The sequence below is a fragment of the Pan paniscus genome, chromosome 5, assembly GCF_029289425.2.
Source record: "Pan paniscus chromosome 5, NHGRI_mPanPan1-v2.0_pri, whole genome shotgun sequence".
In the NCBI taxonomy this organism is placed as follows: domain Eukaryota; kingdom Metazoa; phylum Chordata; class Mammalia; order Primates; family Hominidae; genus Pan; species Pan paniscus.
This window is the reverse complement of record NC_073254.2, coordinates 134094233-134110974: the sequence shown is the minus strand read 5'-3', so window position 1 is coordinate 134110974 and position 16742 is coordinate 134094233. Positions and strand designations below refer to the sequence as shown.

At 37.2% G+C, this 16742-nt stretch overlaps 1 protein-coding gene across 11 annotated transcripts in view; it reads left to right on the top strand.

The window, feature by feature from the left end:
• HS3ST5 (heparan sulfate-glucosamine 3-sulfotransferase 5) overlaps positions 1 to 16742 on the top strand; it is a 287217-nt gene that overhangs the window by 227962 nt on the left and 42513 nt on the right. The window contains exon 1 of one of the 11 annotated variants that reach the window (XM_034962731.3): positions 6079 to 6492. The exons of the other annotated variants lie outside the window; for them this stretch is intronic. The gene's annotated coding sequence lies outside the window, so the exon portion shown is untranslated. Of the gene's footprint in view, positions 1 to 6078; positions 6493 to 16742 lie in introns of those variants that run through there. 11 annotated transcript variants of the gene reach the window in all.

Genomic DNA, 16742 nt, shown 5'->3' with positions numbered 1-16742 from the left:
TCAAAGGTGATTTGCTGAGTGAATTAATGAAATCACATAACCTTTGTGTTCACATAACCTTTTAACACAAAAAGAGTGCATTTTCCTATGACTGAGTCTAAATTACAGCAAAGCAACTGATCAATACGATTTTTTTTAAAAAGTAACTTGCAGTTTCAACTACAACATTTTCTTTAAACATTTTTGTCCTCTCAGTAATATAATTGCTTCATTTATATATTATACTGTGATTAATTTAGTCAAGAAAGGAAAAATCAAAACATAAATATTGTGCCAATCATAAAAACATATGTGTAATAATAACAAAATAGACCTAATATCTGCACATAATCAGATTTTAAAGAGCAGTTTTGTAAGTAGGAAAAATGTGTGACTTTATATTGCCAATGACTGAGGCCTCCCAGCATTCCTGTTTTTGCAAATCATGCTGTAAGAGATCACATAATTATATGATCCTATTGGATCTTCAGTAGCTAAGACTCTGTTGAAAAGTTCTGAGAGTTCTTATGTCATTACCATCAAGAAAACTTTAGTAACATCCTATTCTGTAAATCAGAAATGGGAGGGATTATTCCTCCACTTACTGCTAACACTTAAAAGTAACAGCACAATGGATAAAGTAGAAGGTGAGTGCATTGCTAGGCATGGAGGAAAGGAAGGCCTCAGTGAGGCAAGAAATATTTGTGACTCCATAGAAAATCCATCAGTGAGTCAAACTAGTCATAGAGAACCTGCTACATGTTTGGCACTATAGTGGTTTAAAGAACTATAAATTGTTTCCACCACCCAGGTTATTCCATTTTAGTCTCAGAAACCAAAGCAATGCATGCGTAACAAATGCAGAGAAAGCCCACAGCTTGTCATTGTAATGGCAGAACAAAAATTAAAATATAAGCACTCTCAGTTAGGTATAAACTATTCATTTGAGGTAATTATTGCTGTCACTAATCCTGTCACAGAATCAAAGTAGAAACAAAGAAAGATGGGTAGGTACTGCAGCTGGCCAGCCTGATTTCTAACGATAACAATGTAATGATACACAGGCATCCTACTTTCATACTACTTCCAAGGACAAGTAAATGATCACATAAAAAAAAGACTTTGACAGTTATCTTGCCCAAATCTTTCTTCAACCAAGTTAACTCTGGAGTGTTAACTTATAGACTAGCATAAGAGTAGTCATTAAAAAAATTATTGAAACACTATATGCCAGGCATTCTGGTGGGGGCAGGAAGACAATAAATGGATGGTGTTTTAGTTAATGGATCAGTGAGAGTTTGGATACTGATATATGCTATGAGTAATTTAATAGATCAACTTTAGGCTTGCTTGGCTAGCATTAATGAAGTCTTCTTAGAAGAGGTGACACTCAAATTGAAACATCAATGGAAAGAAGGCAGCCATCCATTGAAGGAGAGGAAGATCATTCCAAGCAGAAGGAATAGCAAATACAACTCTCCTGGGTGGAAACAAGCCTGTTTAATGTGAGGGAGAGAAAGGGGGCCAGTGTGACTGGAGTAAATGAAGGGAAAAGTTGTAATAAGGCTGGAGTAAACAGGTGTCCAGTTACATATATTTTCATAGCACATGCTAGAGTTTAGATTTTTTACTGGTTGCAGTGGAGAGAATTTTGAAGATTATGGGTGAAGAAATAGTTTAATCTACACTTTAGAAAAAATTACTAAGGCCATAGAACAGTGGAGAGTGAAGATAGAAAGGTTATTGCATCCATCCAGGTGAGAGATGAAGAAGAACTGGACCAAGCTGTAGCAGTCTCATCTCTAGATGACAGAAGTAATTGGACTCAGGGCATCTATGGTGTAGAGACAACAGGAATTACCAGTGCCTTTGGATATGGCATTTGAGGGGAAAAGTGGAATTAAGACTTCAGCATATTTTGCCTGAGCTACTAAGTGTTACTGCCATGAGGGAGGCCCCTGAGATGTCAAGAGGGGTGGGATCCAGGACTCAATGGAAGAGATTGGCTTTCAATTGGCTCATGGACAGTTCATCTACTACTATAACATGTGGAAGACAGAACACCTGTGCACCAATAGAAACATTAGGAAAATGGCAGGAACATGTGGTATTTTCCAATTATTTATCATTGTTTTTTCGGTAAAGTAAGAAGCATAAGCTAAGAGTTAATTGAGGAAAGGCAGTGATGGAGATTTGAGGAAAGAAAAGTTGTAAAATAATTAGCTTGGAGGAGAAGGAGAAGTGTGGTAAGATAGTCTGGAAAAGTCAAGAGGCCAATTTTGACATGTAGCCATATTTAAAGTGAGGTCAACTAGCATGGTGGTATGCTTTTTGCAATAATCAACTCTGTAGATGCTGGCAGAGAGTAAGTAGATAGTTGAATTTAACCGTGGGCATTAGTTTTCTATTGCTTTTATAACATACTCAGACTTAGTGGCTTAGGGAACACAAATTGATTACCTTGCTACAGGTCAGAAGTCCAAACTGGATATTACTGGGCTAAATTCAAGAAGTCAGCAGGGCTGCATTCCTTCTGGAGGCACTAAGGAAGAATCCATTTCTTTGCCTTTTCCAGCTTCTGGAGCTCATCTCTTGGCTTTGTTGATCCCTTGCATCTTCAATGCCAGCAATGGCTGCCATATCTCTGCTTCTCCCTCCTCTGCCTCCCATGAGATTACACTGGGCCCACCTGGATAATGCAGGACAATCTCTCCATCTCAAGGCCAGCTATTACCAACCTTCATTCCATCTGCAACTTTAATTCCCCTTCGCCATATAATCTGACATATTCACACATCCAGGGATTAGCTCGTGGCATCTTTAGGTAGCCATTATTCTGCCCAGCTCACCATGGTTGAGGTTTTGCCAAATGAAGAGAATGGAAAAGAGTGACAGTGTTTATGAGGGATAATTATACAGCGGAACCATGGACTCCAAGCCAAGGAGAAAGTGAGGTTATGAGAAGGACGGCAAGGAGGAAACACACTAGTCATGTAAAGGAGTGATGGGTCTCAAGGAGGTCAGAAAATTTCTGGAGTGGAGTACTGGAATCAGTGAACTGGATGAATAGGACATGACGGTTGAGGCAGGAGGTTTCAAAATAGGATTTCAGAGATGTAAAGTTGTTGGAGATGGCAAGGTTTTATGAGTTTTGAAACTGAAAAACCCAAGAAAATGAGTAACAAGTCATTTTCCTCTAAAATAAGTCAAATACCTAGCATTGGCCCCAAGGTTATGGTAAGGTTCTAGGGTGCTTATTTTTTAATAGAATATGCACAGTTTATTGATTCCTGAAAAGTAAACCCAGCTTCACATTCTGTTTCTGGCCCCTAGACCTCTATGGAGAGGAAGTTATTCCCCAGCACTAGTTACGTGAGAAGTAGGGAGTGCAGTGCATAGAGAGGGAGTTCTGTCACCCAGGGAGGCAGAGGCCAAAAGACCTAGGCAGGAGACCCATGCTCTGTGTGAGGAAAACAGGACATTCTGTTTGGGGACTATTAAATGGCTTAGAAAATGATGTGCAAATGTTTCCACTAAAGTGTGGTAGAGTTATCTGTGATGTCTTTATGGCACCTAGGGAACATTTAGCATTTAATTTGCTAAGGATGTTCCTATTTTGAACTTAAAACTGTTTCAAGATGTATTTTGCAATACAAATATGTGCCATCTCATTGCACTGTTCATTGAAAGATTTCTCTCTAGTGTACTATGCCCAGAAAGCATTGAATTAGTTATGCTCCACTGAAACCAGTACAAAATGGACTGAGAAGTTTATAGTTTCCATGTCAGATTATTAAAATAACATTTTCTTCCAGGCCCATGCATATACTTTTTTCCAAAGCAGTAAAAAACGATAGTTTACTAAAAATAAGAGGTCAGGTTTGCATATTCTCTATACTTTGGGGGTGAATATGAGTTGGATATGAAATCCAAATAAAACTAGAGGATAGATTAAATGGTGCATGATGTATTCCAAGGTCAAGAATTAATTAAATGTAATTTTCACAATGATATTCTTAGAAAATAGGAAATTGCCCTATGCTTTTTGAAGAGAATGAAATTTGATTGTTTAATTGTTAGAAAATAGTACACTATACATATTTTAAATATTTTGTCAAACTAATAGAAGCCACTACATTATAGAATATGCAAAAACAAGTTGCAGTTTTTAAAAATTCATCTGATTAATTCCATGACACTTTTAATAGCCTCACGTGTCTCATCCCACATCATGCCCTTCATTTACTCTCTTATATCCACTCTCCCCAAACCCTTCTTTCAACTTTTCAATTTTCTAAATATCTATGAAGCCTAGCTCTTCCACAGAAAGTCCTTTGACTGTAAGACCCAAACACTATTCATTTCTGACTTTCTTTTGGCCTTGGGTTTAGTACCACCATTCCAAAGCAAATGGCCTCTACTGGCTAGTTTTCACATTTAACAATTTGAGGTTTGTAAGGACAAAACTGAATTCTTACATGGCTCTTCTCATCCCTACAGAACCAGCCTGGTCCTGGGCACAGAGTCATGCTCAAAAGCATGTTTCATTGATTGATTTAATGGATAATTAATGCATGTCTCAACTCACCACCCAACCTCCAGCATACTCTAGCTGCCTTTTAATAAACATCTAGTATGAAATTCATTTTGTGATGGCAGTGGTGACAGTGGCAGGGAAATAAAATAATGTATAGACTCTAGGCCACAGTTACATATTTCATCAACAACAACAATTTTAATTACTTTTTGACAGATTAATTTGAAGTAGGCTAAGGGAAAATCAAACCAATTCTCTAATAAGCCCTCATCTATCAAAAAGTCATCCCAAGAGGTGAATATTTTGTATGTAAATGTGTGTATATGTAAATGGCATCACTGTAGTCCATCGTTTCTGGGTCCCTGCCCTTGAGGAGCTTACAGTAATTCTGGTTTGAAGAATGACATGGCATGTTGAGAGAGAAATCATTATATTATGTCCATTTGACCATTATATAAGTCCAGCTAAGTTGGGATTTTTGTTTATGTTTTCTGCAGTTTCGCCTAAAAGGTAAGAACCATGAAGGCAAAGACTATGTCTGCACTGTCCCTTGTTGTAGCCTTCATAGCTAACACAATGCTTGCATATAGTAGGCAATAAATAAATATTAAATTAAGGCAGAATTGCTATTTGACATAAAGAAGACTGGGGAGTGAGAAAGGGAGGGTAGTCAGTACGCTCTAAGACTGCAAAGGTAGCACACACTGTGGTAACATGATGTATTATCTACACCTCTCATGAACAGCAGCCATGGACCAGGTCCTCCCAGAAAGGAGAGCGATGAGGGTCCAGGGATATCCATTACCCAGGAAGCAAGACATGGCCAGAGAGGAAGGGAAGGAGTGATGTGCTGCAGCCAGACAGCTGGAGCTCATGAACACCAAGTATCTGTTAAGACTGGCCCCGGGGAAGTCCAGCCTTGGCTCCAGAGCTACTGGATTTTGGCAAGGAAGGTTTTTAAATTCTTGGTCCCACTGAACAGGCAGATGGAGGTGAGCTTCCCCAGCCAAACTGGGCTCCTGAGCTGTGGATCTGAAGGTAGAGCCCCTAGGGGATTTCACCCTGAGGAAGAGTCCTCAATGGTCAGCAATTTTGCTCTTGGTATGAAAAAATAATACATAAATGCATATATATATATATATATACACACACATATAGATACAAACACCTTCCGCTTAAACCTTTAATCAGTGCAAGGGTTGCTTCTGTTAGGAGAGTAGTGGAAGACTTTCAGATACATTTTTTTTTTCTTGAGACAGGGTTTCACTTTGTCACCCAGGCTGGAGTGCAGTGGCACAAACACAGGTCACTGCAGCCTTGACCTCCCAGGCTTAAGCAGTCCTCCTGGCTCAGCCTCCTGAGTAGCTTGGACTACAAGCGCCTGCCACCACATCTGGCTAACTTTTGTATTTTTGGTAGAGATGGGGTTTTGCCATGTTGCCCAGGCTGGTCCCCAACTCCTGAGCTCAAGCCATCCACCAGCCTCAGTCTCCCAAAGTGCTGAGATTACAGGAGTGAGCCACTGTGCTTGACCAGTTACATTTTTAACAGCTTTATTAAGGTAGACTTGACATATAATAAATGGCACATATTTTAATTGTACAATTTGATAAGTTTTGACATATGTATATACCTGTCACTACAGTCAAGATAATGAACATATCCATCACCCTTTCCCCCTAAAATGTCCTTATGCCTCTTTGTTATCTATTTGTGCCAGTTAATGTTTTATTACTTCTCAGCTCCAAATGCATTTTTTGCCTGCTCCATGAAAATGGACCTAGGTCCTTTAAATATTTTCCCTTTGGAGCTGTCAGCATGTTGAGCTTTGTCGGTAGAGGGCGCCGGAGAGATATTACCAGAGGAAAGGGTTTCCCTTCTGGGTTCCAGTGTGTGCACTGGACAGGCTCTTCTAGGGGCCGGCATCACCAGGTGGCCAGAAGCTCCCTGCAATACGTCCTCGGGCATTTTCATAGGTGAGTGCCTCTGATGAGACACGTTCTATGAACAGCTCCTCTGGCACCCTAGAAAGTGGATTTCAAGCAACTTGCACCAGTGCTGCAGCCAGTTCTGTATTTCAACCTTATTGAGGCGGTGGCAGAGGGGCGAGGAGTGGGACTTTTTCTCGGGTGCTCTGCCTCAGCATTCAAAAGCGTAGCTGCTCCTTATAGCTGCTATTCCTGTAGAGTTCTCTTTACCCCTGGTTGCTCCAATCCCTTGTTATAGTTAGTAATTCTTTATATTTTCTCTGTTTTAATTACTGTACAGATTCCCTCTCTTGATTGGACCCAGACCGTATCTACCTTCTCATATATCTATATCTACATGCACACACGCACACACATCTGTTTATATCTGTATACCTATATCTGCCTTCCCATGTGAATTTCCATATGAATTTTAGAACTCCTATCAATTTCTACCCAAAAAAGCCTACTGGAATATTGATTAGAATTACACTGAATCTATAAATTAATATAAGGAGAAATGACAGATTGGCAATATTGTGTTTTCTAACCCATAAACAAGTTATACTGCTCCATTTATACATGCATCTTTAATTTCTCTCGATAATGCTTTTTAATTATCAGTGTACAGGTTTTGCATATTCTTTGTCAAATTTATTTCCTAAATACTTCACACATTTATGTTATTGCAATGACATTGAAATTCATATTGATCACTGCTAGTATATAGAAATACAGCTGAGTTTATATGCTCAACTTGTATTCTGCAACCTCACTAACTTATTCTAGTAGCATTTTTATAAATTCCATCAGTCTTTCTATGTAATCATGTCATCTGCAAACAAAGACAGTTTTACCACTCCCTATCCAATCTGTCTTTTCTTTTTCTTGCCCATCGCACTGGCTGGAACTTTCAAAACAATGTTGAGTAGAAGTGGTAAGAACAGACGTTGTCTTCTTCCTGATTTTAGGAGGAAAGCATTAAGTCTTATTAAGTATGATGTTAGCTGCAGGTTTTTTGGTGATGATCTCAGATCAAGGAAATTCCCTTCAATTTCTCATTTGCTGAGAGTTTTCATCAGAAATGGACGTTGGATTTTCTCAGATGCTTTTTTAGCATCTACTAAGCTGATCATATGGTTTTTCTTTTTTAGTCTGTTACTCTGATAAGTTACATTATTTGATTTTCAAATGTAAAACCATCCTTGGGATAAACTCCACTTGTTCATGATGAATTATTTTTTAAATGTTTTTCTATTTTTCTTCTCAAAAAGTTAGAATATAAAACTTTTGGGAAGGGGAAAAAACAGCGAGGAAAATATGCTGATGCCTTCTTAATCTCTTACTCAATTTTAGTAAGTAATTTGAGCTTACAGGAAGAATAGAATCTATGTTTGCTTCCCATTACTTCTCAGTATCATTTCCAACCCAAGTCTTTTTGTTCAGTTTCTGAGATGGGCTTAATGAATTTTTTTAAATATACCATTTGTTGGTCTTCTAATTTTAGCATCAGAAACAAAGTCTGAGATGTGATAAAATACATAACAATCTTATAGAACTTATATCTTACCTGGTAACTTTTCTCCAATAGAACTAATATTCAGGTAGTTTTTCCTTGTTAATTATTTTCTAGGAATAGATGATTGTATGTGTTCTCAGAACCTTGTCTTGATTTTCAACTTTTATACATTGTACCTTGCATTTCATAATTACCTTGAATAAGTGATTTCAGTAATGGTATAAGCTTCAGCTCTAAATCAGCAAGGAAGTTTTTTCAAAAGGAAAGTTTTAACTTCATGTTAAATATTCTCCCAGCTTCTAGACAGTCATTTTACTATAGTTGCCACAAATCAATACCTTATTTTCATGTACTGCATAAAAGTTGTTATAGATGTATTTTTTAAAGTATGGATACGTGCCCATTATATGTAGTTTTTACTCTGTACTGTTATTTACAGAAAAGTACAAATAGAATATATTGTAAGTGGGAAAGGGAGAATTTCTTTTTTGTAGGTCTTTTTTGTTCAATTCAAATCAAGGAACATTTATGGAATGCCAACTCTACACAGCGTTCTTTTGTTAATAGTATTTCTTAATTTGTTATCCTTTTCCTAAGTGACAGTATTTTATCATTTTATTCGATAGGTCTATTTTAACAGAGAGATGGCTACTCTTAGATTAGTCATATGATGGATGATAATGTAATTTATTTCATTCAAGTAGGGATAGTTCGTGCATTTCTGGGAATCTCATTATCTTGAAAACTTTGCCCTATTATCTTCTTCTTTTCACGAAATTACCTCCTTAGCTTAATTACAAGTGTAGTGTTTTCCCACAGGCAATATAATATCTACTTACCCTAAATACCCCAAAGTAAAGAAAACTTGGAGCATTAAGTAAAATTGATTTGTTGAGCCCAAATCGAAAACAACATTACGGCTTACTGGTTAATCAATGTAAATTTCACTAATGCCACAAGGAGTCAAATCCATTTGTAAAAGAACATGTGTGCAATCTATTTCATAAACTTGTATCATATGCAATGTTAATTTGATCTAAGGTAGTTCTGTGAGACAAAAAGAATATTACCCCAAAATGCTCTATTTAATCATTGTATAACAAGAGTTATGCCCAGTTATGGCAGGAGATGTGCACAGAGCTATGTAGAAATGTTTATTGACACAGAAAACAGCTGTTTATAAATTTGATCAGTTAGTTATTATAGCAAATTTATAGTGCACTTATCCTAAGGAAAATCTACTCATTAGTGACCACAAGAGTAAGAAGTCCCCACTTTTTACCAAATTTAATTCTTGAAAATTGTTTCTAAGGTGACAACAATATTTCTCCACAGGCAGAAAATGTTACTGTGGTTACATTTCCCGATCAAATAAATATTTGGTATCAAATAAATAAAAAATATAATCAATATTATATCACAGTAGCAAAGATTCAACAAATATAAACTTCTTCCGTGAGATAAAATGGTAAAATTATCCTGCCAATCATATAAAACAGCACCGATTAACTAATTACTTGCTCCACAAGAGGTCAAAAATCCCACTCCCTGTACACATAATTCCTAACAGTGCTACTCTACTGTGTGGTTACCTAAAGTAGCATACTAGCTGTAACATGCTTTGGCTAAAATTTTACTGACATTTCTTTGGCTTAGAATTTAGGAGGATTTGGAGGGATTATATATCACTTTTCAGTGCTCCTGAAGCTGTCCATAGACATTTGAGCTGCTGCCTTCTTTTTCCTAATGTATTTTTCCTCTAGCAAGCAAAAGTGTTCATTCATAATTATTCCTTTGACCTTAAAACCGCCTCAAATAAGGTAGGCACTGGTTACTCAGTGGTTCTATTGACAGCTATGAGAGTAGTTTACACTTTACTGGGAGATCATAGGAAAAAAAAAATCATCAGGTCATTAGCACAAACTTTTTTTTTTCCTTTTTCTGTGGATGTTTGAAAGTGCTCTTGTAAACCGCAAAGATGACTGGTATCCCAGAGCACAGGTACCTGCTTCAAAATCTGTCAAAGTTTTAAGTGGATGGACAAAAGTGGTAAAAATTGAGGTTTGGGTGTTCACTGAGCCTGAACTGAGGAAAATGATACACAACGCTACAAAAAATGAGTCTCGTGACATAACCCTTAATCCATGGGTAACTTGAACCAAAAGTATTCTCCTTCTTCTGTATATTTGTTCTCAACCCCCAATTCCTCATAACTTTCTAAGTAAGTAGGGTGAAAAGAAAGTCAGGGCTGCCTAGGGAAGCTACATTTGCTTCTCAAGGCTTGCACCTGCATATTTCATGCCCGACATGTTGCTGAACACAACCGAGTAAAGTGCCAGAATAAAATCAGCTCTGTCCACGTGGTACCAGGAATGCTGCTGAAACGAAGGTAAGTAGAGGATTCCACAGGATCCAAGACAGTCCAGGGAACTGGGACCAATTCTGGGAAACCTCAAAGCTGAGCATATTTGAAGAAAATGCAGAGTAAAATGGCTATGGGCTGCCGGGAGGCCTGGATTTGAGATACCAAGCACCACTGATATAAACACTGACGCTCAGAAAAAGAAATGATGAGTGTGTATTTGTGTCCCTTGAGACCTAATTTAATTTATAATTATTCACCAGAGATAAGAGGCAAGGTATGTCTACTTGCTGGATATCTGAATTTACACAGTTCTCTAGTCATTAGTATTTTTTACAAATATACCACTCAGACTAGGGGTCAGAGGATCTGGGTTTAATTCCAAGACCTGTCACTTATCTGTCATGATTTTTGTAGCTTATAAAGATCTCTACAGTTTAAACATTTTTTTTTAAAGTCTAGCACTCCCCCTCCCTGGATAACAGGATTGTTTTAAATACCAAAAGGAATGAAATACTTAAGAGTGCTTTGAAAATTAGAACAATAGGCCGGGCGCAGTGGCTCACGCCTGTAATTCCAGCACTTTGGGAGGCCGAGACGGGCGGATCACGAGGTCAGGAGATCGAGACCATCCTGGCTAACAAGGTGAAACCCTGTTTCTACTAAAAATACAAAAAAAAAAAAAAAAAAAAAAAATTAGCCGGGTGTGGTGGCAGGTGCTTGTAGTCCCAGCTACTCGGGAGGCTGAAGCAGGAGGATGGCGTGAACCTGGGAGGTGGAGCTTGCAGTGAGCCGCCACTGCACTCCAGCCTGGGCGACAGAGACTCCGTCTCAAAAAAAAAAAAAGAAGAAGAAAAAGAAAGAAAGAAAATTAGAACAATAAAGAATACAGTTAGGCTTGAGACCAGGAGTTTCAGACAGGCAACAGAGTCAGACCCTGTCTCTATTTAAAAAAAATTAATTTTAAAAAAAGAAAGAGAAAGAAGGAATATAGTCAATCAACAAGAAATGTATTGCTGACTATGTTCTCTGAAGTCAACTAGCTGATGTTCATGAGCTTTTCCATCATGTCTTGTAATCATCTATACAATTATTTAGTTAATATTTGTTCTTAAATCAACTCATTTTTCCCCTTTTGCACCCACATTACTCTTATCATAAAACATAATATTCATAAAATCAGAGGTCGATGTGTTTATCATTTTTTTTAAGCTTTTAAGAGTCAAGGTCTTGCTCTGTTGCCCAGGCTGGAGTGCAGTGGTGTGATAATAATCTCTAATTCCTGAGCTCAAACGATCTTCCTGCCTCAGCCTCCCAATAATTTAATACGTACTAAAATGAATTCATACTTATTAAAAGTTTTAAAAGTTCTGTATATCATGCCTCAATAAACACTGCTAGGGAAGAAGAAGGCCTTAAAATGCAGGCAAGTAGCTGAGACTGAACAGGGTAAGAAACAGAAGCCATAAAAGGGTTGAACAATTGTTATTTGATCCTTTTTCAGATAGCATCACTCTCCTCTTTAAAAGTACAGTATTGATTTTTAACTTAAGGTGAGTTAGAAATTTATTTTGAAAATTCTCTTTTTCAAAAAAAAATTCTTTACAGTCACTAAAGTCATCTGGAAGTGTAGAATCTGAAGAAAAATTTTTATTTGAGGTTTAAAATTTTATCTTGGTCTGGAAACTTCTGTTTTGTCAAAGGAAGGGGTGATATTGGCACATTCTGGAGTTCAGAATTTTTCTGTAATGCGTGCTTAAAAAGCCAGATTTTAAACTTTTTACACAGCCCTACCTGTGGCTCAGCATGTTAGCATTATGATGTATTTTAAGGATGGAGTTTGAAGTAAGATTATAGTGTGTGATTTTTGGCATAGGCAAACAATCCAATAAACTGAGCGTTCAAAAAAGGAAAACAAAGACCATGTAAATCTCTTCAAGCCAGAATGTCTACCTCTTGCTTCCTTGGGTAGAGCTACTGTGGTCAAAGTTTATTACCTTTAAGTTATCCCTGTCTGTACCCTCCTCAATCATGGCACAATTCTCCCTGGGCATCTAAGGCATTGGGGACCCATCATGGTAATGTTCAAAAGGTCTAGAACACCAGTCCTCCTGCTCCAGATGGGGGAAAGTAGACAAACAACAGTGAGCTCCTCCGGATCCACAAATCAGCTCCCATTTCAGTGCCGAATGACAGAGATTCCGGAACCAGCTTACATTCTGGGAATGGCAAAGACCTCAGGTAGAAAGAACTATGTGCAACCATTTCCAAGCCAGGAGTGCAGTAACATATTGAATGGTTAGGCAGTAGAGGCAACTCTGCAGTTAATACACATTCTTTAAACTTTTATTTTAGGTTCATGAGTACATGTACAGGTTTGTAATATAGGTAAATTATGTGTCACAGAGGTTTGGTATACAGATTTCACCACCCAGATAACTAAGTATAGTACCTGATAGGTAGTTTTTAGATCCTCACCCTTCTCCCATCCTTCACCCTCAAGTAGGCCCCAGTGTCTCTTGTTCTCATCTTTGTGTCCAAGTGCACTCAATGTTTAGCTACTACTTATAAGTGAGAACATGTGGTATTTGGTTTTCTGTTCCTGAGTTGGTTTGCTTAGGATAATGACCTCCATGTCCATCCATGTTGCCACAAAGGACATGATCTCATTATTTTCTATAGCTGCATAGCATTCCATGGTGTACATGTACCACATTTTCTTTACCCAGTCTACCGTTGATGGGAACTTAGGTTGATTCCATGCCTTTACTATTGTGAATACTGCTGTGATGAACACACGTGTGCATGTGTCTTTATGGTAGAATAATTTCTATTCCTTTGGATATGTACCCAATAATGGGATTGCTGGGTCAAATGATAATTCTGTTTTAAGTTGTTTGAGAAATTGCCAAACTACTTTCCACAATGGCAGAACTAATTTACATTCCCATCAGCAGTATATAAGCACTCCCTTTTCTCTGCAGCCTCACTAGCATCATACACAGTTTTCTTTATCGAAAATATTTTTGGAGCTTTTGATATACCCACAGGCACTGTAAATCAACAAAAGGGGCACTCTGTCCTCAATTACATCATTCTTCAAAATTTTTTAACCACGTGGTGCTTTTTTAGGAGCATGTGAGGAGAATAGCATCCCAGGAGAGTCCTACTCTAAAAAGATACTGCTGTTTGGGACAATATAGATATAATGCAATATCATATAGGAAGTTGTCTTTTTGTATATTTTTAAAACATGTTACTTCTGTGCTTTGGAGTTGCCCTAGATAAATATGTTGTAAACCTTTGTGAGTATCTGCTTATTCGGCTTAATAACCCTTTTGTGGCTTTTGAATAATGTAAGAATTTGATTCATTATTTAGAAATCTGAGTTGCTGCAGCAATGAACCAGATATTACATTTAATCGAGACTGCCAATACTGCACAGATTGCCAGCCTCACAGGACATCAGACCTAACTGAACTTTCCTGCTAGTTTTAGAAAAAAAGACAGAAAAATAATTCACTTCCAAAAGTTAGAGAAAACACTTTGCCAATTACTAGTGACCCTTGATGTGACTTTTAATTTATAGAAAGGCCCAGATTAATTGTTTTCAAACCAAAAGCTATGACTCTTAGCTAGCACTTTAATTTTAAACAAATCTTCTCCTCCGTCTTGACTGTGAGATCGTACCTATAGAGTGATAAGCCTTCTAATGATGCCTGGCATAGTGTCAGCTTTTGAAGCCATATACTGTGTATGTTTTGGAACTAAATATTTCTTCTTTCCATTGACTCTTGACCCCCTTAGAACAACTGTCACCTTCTTCAAATGCTTTCACTAAGTAAAAAGTCAATTGGCTGTAAGTGGTGATGAAGAAAATGTCGTGTGATTAATGCTACAGTTTAGGCTGTTGTGATTAGTCACAGGAAAAACAGTTAAACTTCCTCCCCCAAGAAACATGGTATGTTAACGGCAAATGGCCTGCCTCAAGCCCAATAGGAAGAAATAGTTGGGCAGTGTTAAAAGCTGCCTATTGATTTGTGCCCCGACTGAAAGCCATGTGCTGATGTAAATGAAAATGTGTCAAGAGTTGATATCGATTTTTTTTTTAAATCAGACCATCTCTGGGGAAATACTGCTAGCCATACTACTGCTCGTCTATGAGTGAAATAAGGTTCCTTTCCACAAGACTACACATGTCCAGACATCAAATTTTTCTCTTTAACCGAGGTGTGGTAGGATGCCTCTCTATCGTCTGCAATCTCTGCGTGGAGAACGTGACCCAGAGACTATAAAGATTGTCTTGATGAAAGACATGTATGTGGGGAAGGGTGTGAGCTCATGCCACCTATCTACACATTGGTCTGTTTGTGTATGGTTCATAACACACATGTAGGCTTCAGCTAGGAATTGTCATCCTATGTCTCCTAGAATAAATCATTGTAGAAGAATAAATTTATTTTTAGAAAATTCTATCCAGAGAGAACCACAATATAGGATAAAAGGTAAAACATATTAGAATATGAACCATGAAGTTGGGGTCTTTCTTTTCCTTCAGACTGTAGGAAAACGAGCCACATTTTTTTCCATTTCTTAGGAGTTATTCCCTGAGCTGTACCTTACTCATAGACTGCAGTGCTTGTAAATATTGACTAACTATATATGAAAAGGCCAAGAGTCATAATAATCATGCAGCTTTGGGTCATATCTGTGGGGATTTCAGCTGCCTAGGTAAGGCTGCACTCCTGATTCAGCTGGGATAAAGCATGGACGCTAATATTAGGCTATTAGAATGGAAAATTAGTGTGGAAGAGGAGAGGGGTCATCACCTAGCAATATATGTGGATTATTTGGAATCAACTACTGGGATTAGAGAAAATCCTAATAAACTAATAAGGGATATGGTCTTTCCCTCCATGCTAGCTTAGAGAGCTGAATCCACTTAGTTTGATTTATTGGCCTTAGGTACAGACACATGATGAAAACTTCACTTTGCAAATTGATTAACTTTTTGTTGATTACTCAATGACGTTTGCAGTACTCTAAATTTTATGATCTGTGTGCCTTGTGCTCCAGATTAAAGGAAAAACAATGATCTGAAATAGACCTCAGGGAATAGGAATTACTATGATGAGACAATTTTATACTGAAAGTTCTGCATTAAAATTTAGGAGTCTGTAACAAAAACTTTCAGAAGACAGTTTGTTACTAGTAACTGGGAAGACAAATGAGGTCTTACAAATGATCTAAGTAGATGGAACTTTTCAATTAGAGCTGCTGCCTTAAAATCCTTAAAATTAACTTGTACTTCTTAAAACAGGTGTAGCTTGCTGGCCCTGTAATTTGACTAACAAGCTAAGGCTTATGACTGACCCTCTAGTGTATTCCTAAGGTGGCTATTTTCTGCAGCATGGAAGAGCAGCCCTTTCTGCAACATGGAAGACCAGCGCTGACTCAGAGATCTTTGCCTATCTATCAGGAGTTCTAGACCAGCTCTTGACTGCTCCACCTCCCATCATTTCTTGTATTGTTATTTAACTTCGGGTATATATTTATTATCTCCAACAGGACATTAAACTCAATAAAAACATGCATTATAGTTCATTGTGTTGGCACCAGTGCATAAATTCATAACTGCTCAAGGAAAAAATACACAAATATACGTACACACATGTACACATATATGTGTGTATGTATATATTTTTAATGCAAGATGAGCTAGCCTTCCTATGACATTAAATTATTTAATCACTTTTTACACTGAAATCAAAAAAATACACACCAATGGCTTTACACAGTTATTTATTCTAAGATGAATGCAAATTACCTCAGAAGATATTATCCAGAATAACAATAAATGTTTATTCTTTCTTCTTACGGTTTATATAGCTGCTTAATATGCCCATTCATCAAGTATTTCCTAGTTGTCTTTCACGCTCAAGCATATAAATATATAATTTCAAATATATAATCATTTTCAAATATATAATTTAATATTATATATTAAAATACATATTTGATAGTGATAAATATATACATATCATACATATATATGTACTTGAGGAAAAATAATTTGAGAGTGGCCATAAAGTCTGAAAATATAGACAATATTAATTTATCATCTATATGTAATATAATATTAATACATTATTTGTTATATGTTGTGTTTCCAGGTTTAGTGACCACTCAGTGTTTGCAAATATATTGTAAAGGTATATACATTTAACAAATTAACTGATCTTCTGATTTTAACTTCAGTTACCAAGTTGAAGGTTTTTCTTTACTTGCTTTTTTTGTTTTAAATAAAAGAAAGCAAATGATTTTAGGAAGAGAATTGTCACAGCCAAAAACTTCCAGGTTAAGCAAAAGATCATAATA